Source organism: Felis catus, chromosome E3 (assembly GCF_018350175.1).
Source record: "Felis catus isolate Fca126 chromosome E3, F.catus_Fca126_mat1.0, whole genome shotgun sequence".
In the NCBI taxonomy this organism is placed as follows: domain Eukaryota; kingdom Metazoa; phylum Chordata; class Mammalia; order Carnivora; family Felidae; genus Felis; species Felis catus.
Window position 1 is genome coordinate 34,218,934 of NC_058383.1, and position 8,386 is coordinate 34,227,319.

General features: G+C 47.1%; 1 long non-coding RNA gene across 2 annotated transcripts; it reads right to left on the bottom strand.

The window, feature by feature from the left end:
- Positions 1 to 368: 368 nt before the first annotated feature.
- LOC109495308 lies at positions 369 to 7,280 on the bottom strand. Of its 2 annotated transcripts, none has more exons than XR_002150666.3 (4): positions 6,674 to 7,280; positions 4,306 to 5,906; positions 990 to 1,675; positions 369 to 575 (listed from the first exon to the last, which is right to left on the bottom strand). It is a non-coding gene; the product is annotated as an uncharacterized LOC109495308 (long non-coding RNA). The 2 variants fall into 2 exon arrangements; XR_006591172.1 differs by having other exon boundaries at positions 990 to 1,079; positions 6,674 to 7,275.
- Between the last annotated feature and the right edge of the window lie 1,106 nt (positions 7,281 to 8,386).

An 8,386-nucleotide genomic window follows, 5' to 3' on the forward strand; every position in this document is an offset into this window, starting at 1 on the left:
GGTGGTTTTCATATGTTTAAGTGCTGAAGAAAATCTGAAGAAGAAGATTTCGTGACACATGAAAACGATATGCAATTCAAATTTCAGTGTCCATAAATAGAACCTGCTGGCACCTGGCCACACTCATGTGTTTACTTATTGTCTGTGGCTGCTTTCACACTACAACAGCATAGTTGAATATCTGCGGCAGAGACCGTATGGCTCGCAAAGCCTAAAATAATTACTATCTGGCCCTTTATAAAAAAAAAGTTTGCTGATGCTTGAGTTAGAGGAGAGAGAAAGATATGACTGCACCAAAGAAATCTCAGTCCTATTTTCCAGGTTTGGGAGACGGTCTGCAAGTTGAGAGATCTAGGGGGAAACTCTCGTTCATCCAGGTGAGATATTTATGAAGGTACAACAGCAGTTAGCATATGCTAGGCCGTGCTGTGTAACAAGCAAGCCCTCAAGTCTCAGTGGCTTTCAAGCTAGTTTTTCACTGGAAATACATGTTTGTCATGGGCTCTCTGGGGTTCTCATCCATCCTCACTCCAGCATCCAGTCTGAGAGAGAAGCTTCTACCTGGAACATTTCAGCTGTTGCGACAGAGGGAAAAATAGACACAGTGAGTTACACAGCGGGTTGCAAAGATTCTGCCTACAAGCGACACACAATGCTCCTAGTCATAATTCATTAGCCAGAGCTGGTCTGGTGACCCCTGAGCTTGACACAGCAGGCATAGACAATCCTCCCAAATTCCTCCCAGGGATGGGACCCAAAGGCAGGGGCAGAATTAACCGAGATGAGAAGCTGATCCTCTTGCCATCTCAGAGAAAGAACGTCCTGGAATGAAGAAGGAGAAGGAAGCCAGGGACATCCTGTTTTCTACCTTTGATGCTTTTGAGCGTGGTGATAGCATTCACTGAAGTGGGCATCCCAAGAGAAGAGGCCGGGAAATGAGATGGTGAATACATTTGGGGCAAGGTGAATTTGGGGTGTCTGTGGGATACCTTGTTACGCTTCTGGAGAAGGAGGTCTGAATTTCAGGACAGCTGTAAGAAACTGGAGACACCTGGTGGTTGTAGAAAATGATTCTCTTCCTAAATACGATGGCAACATAAAGTGCTTAGCACGGTGTCTGGCACAGAATAAGGTCAAGATTTGTTATCATTAAAAATTTTAGCAATTATCCTTTTTCTTACAAGTCACTCTAACCATGGAAATGATTGGAATGCCTGTTAACGATTCACCTTGCCTAACTTTGGCTATGTGGTCATTCCAGTAAAACTGATAGTACACACGTTTTGTTCATTTCCTTCTGACCCCAAGCTGGTGTGATTAAGTACACACTTCGCTGACTGCGTCTTCCTGCTCAACCCACAACCACTCCTGTGTTTGGGTGGGACCACAATGCCATTAACCTGGAGCTGATTTCTGAATCATCTGAGTTCTGTTAGGGTTTGTATCAGTCTGGCAAAGTAAACGATGGGTCACGTGTTACCACCACCGTTGCTTGAGAACATCAAAGCTTGGAGAATCTGTCAGTGTTCAGGAACCAGATTGCAAAGGCTGTCTATACTTGTATTCCCCAACAAGTTATGGAGAGCAGCACATGGCAGCCCAAATTTTCACACTGTTTGGTTATCCTGCGAAGGGCGGGGTTTCACCTCTGATGGATTTGGCTGGATTTTAGGATCTAAGGTAAATGGAACAAAGTTAAAATTGGAGATGTGCATACGTACACCCTCACACATCAATATTGGTTTTCGCTTTTTAAAGTTAGTCAATTGTGGGGACTAACACTGTTCATCCATTCATTCCTTCATCCAACAAATACTTGAGTTCCCAGTATATCCCAGGCTACCATTGTAGGATTTGGAGAAAGAGTGTTGAATAAGACAAATTCATTGTCCGTACTTTCTGGAGGAGGAGGTAGACATTAACACATAAGGGAATAAATATGTAATATAAGGTTAGGTTATGATAACTTTAACGAGGAATGAAAGTAAACAAGGGCAAAGCATCCATGTGATGTAGGAAGTGGTGTGTGTATGTCTGGTGTCCACGTGTCTCTGTTTTACATTGAACAGAATGGTCAGGTGGCCTGGAAAGCCCTTGCTGATGAGACACCACTTAAGCAGAAGTGAATAGAGAAGGCTTGAGCCATGTTGCTATTTGGGGAAGGATTGCTCCAGCACAGGGAAGAGAATGTGCAAAGGTCCTGGGGTAAGAAGTCACTTGGCATATTTGGAGAGCCCCAGGTAATTGGGACAGACTTAGCTGAAAGAGAGCTAGGAGGGCAGTTCATGAAGGATGCCTGGGAGCCGGACAAGGCAAGGAACCTGACTGGATGGAACCCAATGGGAAGTGGTCAGAGCATTCAGGGCAGGGGAGTGGCAATATCGGATTCTCATTTCAGAAGTACGACTTGCTTCAGCTGCTCTGCAGGGAGGAGATTGTAGAGTAGCAAAGGTGAACCCAGGGAGGCCGGTTATGTGGTTAATGTGAGTGTCCAATGATGAAGGTCATGGTGGAGGAGGTAAGAAGTATACTATATGGGGACATATTTTGTAGTATTTGCTGAGGGATGGCATGTGGAGTGTGGGAGAACGAGAGGCATCAGAAATGGCTCCATGATTTTTAGACAGAGTATCTAGGTATTGTCACCTGCCATAGTAAGGACCATTGAGGAAAGAGCAGGCTTTGCCGGGTCAAGAGTTCTGTAACCCTCTCCATAATCAGGGCCATGTATCCAGGAATGACTCCTATCCTTAGAGCACTTGGCATTTTGCAAAAACAATTTCCTGTCAGCCTTATGAGCTAGGCAAGACTGATGCTATTTGTTTCCATTTTGCAAAAGAAAATAACCAAGGCTCACAAAGAGTAAGCAGGAGACAGTGTAATAGACAGGACTATTTTGAAACATGAGACAAAACAACTCCCAACTAACATAAGCACAGAAGAAAATGCATTGGCTTTTGCAAATGAAGTATCCCAGGTTGTAGGCGGCTTTAGTCGTGGCAGTGAGGTCTGTCCATCTCTCTGTGTGCACCTGTCCAGTCCAAGATGTTACCTCTCAAGCTGAGACGCACGTTCTGAGCCTCTGCAAAGAGGACTTGGTAGATTCTGTGCATATATTCTTCCAGGATGACCCCCCTTTCACTTGCTGAAAGGCTCCTGCAATAATGTCACTGCAAGACCCATAAAGATGGAAGACTGAGTGTTCAGTGGGTTGGCTGACAGGCTCTAGTTTCATTCTGATCTGGGAGAGGGGAATCCATCGAAGCCCTGTCACCTCACTGCCAGAAGAGATTGCCTTCTTCTTGCTCGGGAAAGATAAAGAACTCTGCCTTCCAGAGAAGCATTTTCCCTGAAGCTGGTCACTGCCAGGCCTTCTGGGACACAAATCCCTTGGACTCCGCTCCAGATGGAGTCAAGCTTACAGGGAAGCCACTGCCCCCGGGCTGTGACTAGGCGGATTCTCAGCCAGGTGTCTTCATACATGGAGTCCTACCAGGCTCTCCAGGACACTACCAACTCCTTGTTGTCTCCCTGCCTCATTGGTTGCTCAGTTCTCAGGTGTCCTTGCTTGTATTCTCCCACTCCCCCCCCCCCCCCCCCCCAATTTCAAAATATTGGCCATTTTCAGGCATCATCAGTCCTGGGTCTTCTCTCAACTGTATGTGGACTCGCCTTTGATGAGATGTCACCCCTTCCCTTTGGTAGAGGCTACTGGCTGCCCTCCTGAGGACCATCCTCCCTTCTCTGTTAACAAAACTGCATTTGATTTAAGTCTGGGGAGGCACCTGTGCGGGCAAAGTGGGCAACTAACTGTACCATCCACGTTGGGATCAAAGCCAGTCACCAGTGGTACCCTTATTACCCGTTGCCCACGATTGGCTTAGGGGTGAACATGTGACCCAGTTCTGGCCAATGGGGTCTTAGTATATGTGCTGCCGAAGCGAGCACCGGCCAATGGGATCTTAAAGGAGGTGGGGGATGAACATGTCGCCCAGTTCTGCCCAATGGGATCTTAAAGGAGGCGGGAACTGTGGAAGAGGTGGTCTATTCTAATCAACAAGACGTACGCACACTCACACTGGATAGTTTCAGTTATCCCGAACTTTTTCACGTCACCGGACAGTTAAGTCAGTTCCTCCACGGCCTTGAATGTTGCTCCCCATGCTCTCCAGCTCATAGAGCTTTGACTCGTGCTTCAAGATCCCATGCAAATGATGCTTCTTCTCCAGAGTCCCGTCCCCCCCCCCCCCCCCCCCGCCAATGCCCGGACTTTCTCCTCTCTGTTTGCTGGCATCCCACGCTTACCTCTCAGGTTGCATTGTGATCACGTGTCTTCCCCACTCGACTTTGAGCTTTTTCAGGGTAGGGAGTCTTATTCTTGAAGCCATGTCGGTGAATGTCAGTCTCTCTGACGTACAGAAAATGTCCAATTAAAGTGTGATGCGTGGCAGGATGACCTGTTTTAGCAGCAAAAACACTGGTGAACCTGACAAGTGAGGAAGCAGCCCCACCCGGGGGCATCGCGCGGGGCGGGGGGAGCTGACACGTAGCCTTGCTGTTGTTGGCAGGATGTCCAAACTCCTTATTGTGACATTCCGATTACCTCTCTACCTACAATTTCTTACCATAAGCCCACACTCTTGCAGAAAGCCTGACGTTTCGTAGATCCACACAGACTGTGTTCTTTCAGACAGCTGCTCCTTTTCACTTGCTATCGCCTTGCCTGGGATTTCTCCCCACCTCGTTCACCGTGTCAAACTCCTATTCATCTGTCAAAACCCTCTTCCAATATCCCCCTTTAGGACGTCTTAATACTCCCTGTCCTGAGCTACCTCTGTACTTGGATCATAATTGCAGGCATGGCTGTTGGGTCTGTGTGCTGCTCTTTGTGTGTCTGTCTTCTCTTTAGGAGTGTAGATTCTCCTGATGCAAGAGCCATATTGTCTTCATATCTGCGCGTCAGAGGCTCCATAACTGTTTGCCTGGTTGAACTGAATCCCTTGTTCCCTAATTCCACGGAGCCTCCTTCCAGTAGTATCAGTTCGGAGCCTGGAGGGCTCAGTCCAGATTTAGTTGGCTTTCCAATGAGTTGATACAACAATAGTAATAAGCTAGCATTCTGAGTACTCACTATGTGCCAGCATTGTTTCCAAGCCTGCTGTGTTTTATCTCTTTCCACCTACATGGCTACCCTGTAAGGTAGGTGCTCTCTGTGTTATACAGACAAAGAGTCAGGGGCACAGAGAGGTTAAGTAACTTGTCCAAGGTCACAAAGCTGGTATTCAAACTGAGACACTCTGACCCTGAGCCGGCTACACTGGGGGAATCGATAACTCATGCCAGTCTGTCATCGGTACTTTTCTGCCGTATTTCCTGTCCCAGATCTTTGTAGCAGTGCTTTTAAATTCTGAAGCCTGCTGGAATTACTCCTCCCCCCTCTGGCTGCAGAGAGCACGCCAATGTACTTCGCTGAAAGCCTGTGGCACGGTCTTCAATCTTTTCCACACTCAGCCACTTCCAACCTTGACCTTACAGCTGTGAAGACGATCCTTATGGGGCTGCTACTCAGAGGAAAATTGAAATGGTCCCTGTGGGGAGACTGCAGGATTTTGGTCCCAGCCTTCTAATTTCGGATCGGCCCAGAGAAAGGAGCCACGTTAGCAGCACGAGCCACAAAATTAGGAGAGCTCCATTCTTTGCCTCTCTTAAGAAATATGGGCGCTGCTCTAAAAATCTTTTTTTAATCTCCTCTCTGGTCCATGTAACAGGAAATTGGTCTCTGCCATAGGCCAATAAATCTCCAACTTTTTATTGAATATTAAAGAAAGACTTCAAGTCAAGTTCAAATCTCTTTGCTTGGAGTTTCTCACATAACGCTGCAGCTCCGATACCTCCGGTCACAAAAGCTTTAAAAAGAAGGAGAAAAATGGCAAAGCTCTCCAGGTCACTGGCCCACGGGGATGATTTCTTCTCCTTAGAAATAATAGCCTATTACTCTAAAAATCTTAAACAAGGCATTCCCGCTCTGGCTTGCACATTATAATTGAGACGGGGGATTAACAAGTGGAAGTCTCTGGGTGCATCTAAAACAGGCACACGGCCACTTTTCTCAGAAGGTGCTGGGGTCAACCCTGGGCTCTGAAAGAACTGGAAACTGTGATGACCGGCGGGTGGCACTGCCCGGCTGCCCTCTTAGGACCGAGGCTGCCATTTTCCATGCTGCTGAGAGCACTGAGGGATGAAACCACTCGACTAAGTTGCTCTCCTGGAAATTCCTTTGGCCTGGGAAAGTGGCATCACCCAAGGTCACCCAAATGCATCACTTGTGCAATGTGGGGGAGAAGCCACTGGCCTTCTTGCCTCGATGTAGGGTAATTCCAAGGTCTTGCGAGCCCCAGAACTCTCCAGAGATCCTTGTTGGAGACGCATTGCCCCTCCCAATTCTCTGTTCCGCTTCCCGCTGCCCCCCAGGTGCTGACTCGGCCAGCACTCCCCCGGAAACCTCGTGCTTGCTAATCTGAGTCTCTTTCCTGGGGAACCCATCCTAAGACAGACTTTCATGTACTAGTGTCCTGGAGAAAAACGCTCTGGAAGGACTTAGATGGTTGGAAAGAACTTTAGAAGAAAACATACAGAATGATACCATTTCTGAAGCACACATGCACTTACTTACCCATAGTCTGGTCAGCTGTGGGTGGCAGCTCTCATGAGCCGGGGAGGTCAGGGTAGGTTCCCCGTCCATCTGCTACCAGCTCTTTGTACTGGGGTCTGTGGGGGTTCTTTTCACCCCATGGATATCAGCTTGTTCATGTGACTTGCTCCGGTAATGATATGCGAGTGAAGTAACAGGAGGGACTCCCGAGAAGTCCTGAGAGCCATGCGACATCACTCTTTTCCCGCTGTCATGAGCGTGGCGATGTTCTGGACAGGACTTGCTCCTTCAGGAAGCAGGGCCACAGCTGGCCCTCAACCTACTGGTAATGTGGCTGAGAAATAAATCTTTGTTGTCAAAAGTCATTGAGACTCAAGGAGGTTTTGTTACCAAAGCATGACATAGACACAGCTGGCCCATACAAAGGCATCATGGGAATATCAGAGGCTGTGATGGGGCAGCTCCTTAGGCAAGTGGGCAAGGGTGTACAGGTACATATTTCAGTATGGGTGCTTATTTCCTTGTAGAGTCCACATAGTTGAATTAAAATATCGGATATAGTTTTTTGGGGCACTTGGGTGGCTCAGTTGATTAAGCGTCCGACTTTGACTCAGATCATGATCTCACTGTTTGTGACTTTGAGCCCCGTGTCGGGCTGTGTGCTGACAGCTCAGAGTGTGGAGCCTGCTTCAGATTCTCTGTCTTCCTCTGTCTCTGCCCCTCCCCTGCTTTCACTCTGTCTCTCAAAAATAAACATTTAAAAATTAAAAAAAAAAATGGGTATAGTTTAAAATAAGACTTGGCATTAAGAGGCACTCTATATTTTGGTACCTTTCTTCACTATGGAAATGGCATATTACAGCCAAGACAATACAGATTAACGGCTAACAGTCAGACTTTTAGGACTCAAATCCTGGCTTCCTCTCATCCTCTCTGGTGAAGTCATTTAAACTCTTCGGGCTATAGGTTTCGTATTTGTAAAACAAAGATAATAATGGTCTCTCCGATAGGGTTGTTGGGAGGAGTAAATGAGATGCTTGCTGTCATGTGCTTTGGGGTGCCTGGTGCGAATAAAGCACTTCACTGCCGAACCCTTATTGTTACCCTTATTAATGAACTTGGGAATCGGGGAAAAAAATTCTTAAGTGAAGGGCTTGTAGGTTGATGAAATTTGGCCACTGCAGTCATGGTCTGCCGGGTCAGCCAGGGACGTGTTTACCAGAACCCTCTGACTCAGTCTGACACTCTTTTAAGTTATTGGCCTCCGTGTGCCAGATAGAGGGGGAGGCTTACCCCCCAGTGCCCGATGTCCATGCTTCTCAAGAAATGGGCCCTGTCTCTACGTTAGATGGACTTACTCACGTATCATTCCCATCAGTTTGCAAAGAAAAGCCCTGAAGACTGATTGGGAAGGGTAGAATAGACAGTGGAGAAATCTCTTCGAACGGTGCCTGGCACTTAATAATTGCTATGTAAGTATGATTATTGTTACTGTAATTGTTAGCATCATCATTGTTATTACTATTCTTACTCTGTTGTTATTATTATCAATACTACTACATTATTAATATTCTCTTCCATTGAGGTCTTAGGATCTGCCTCTCCCCCCTTTGCTTCTGCTGTTTAAAAACATCTCATCTCCCAAGTGCATGCTCCTGGTTGCTTCTGCAGACCCTCTGGATTAGCGCCGAGTCTCCTGTTTGAGCTCCTGTCTCTTGGGTGTGTCTCCTTCTT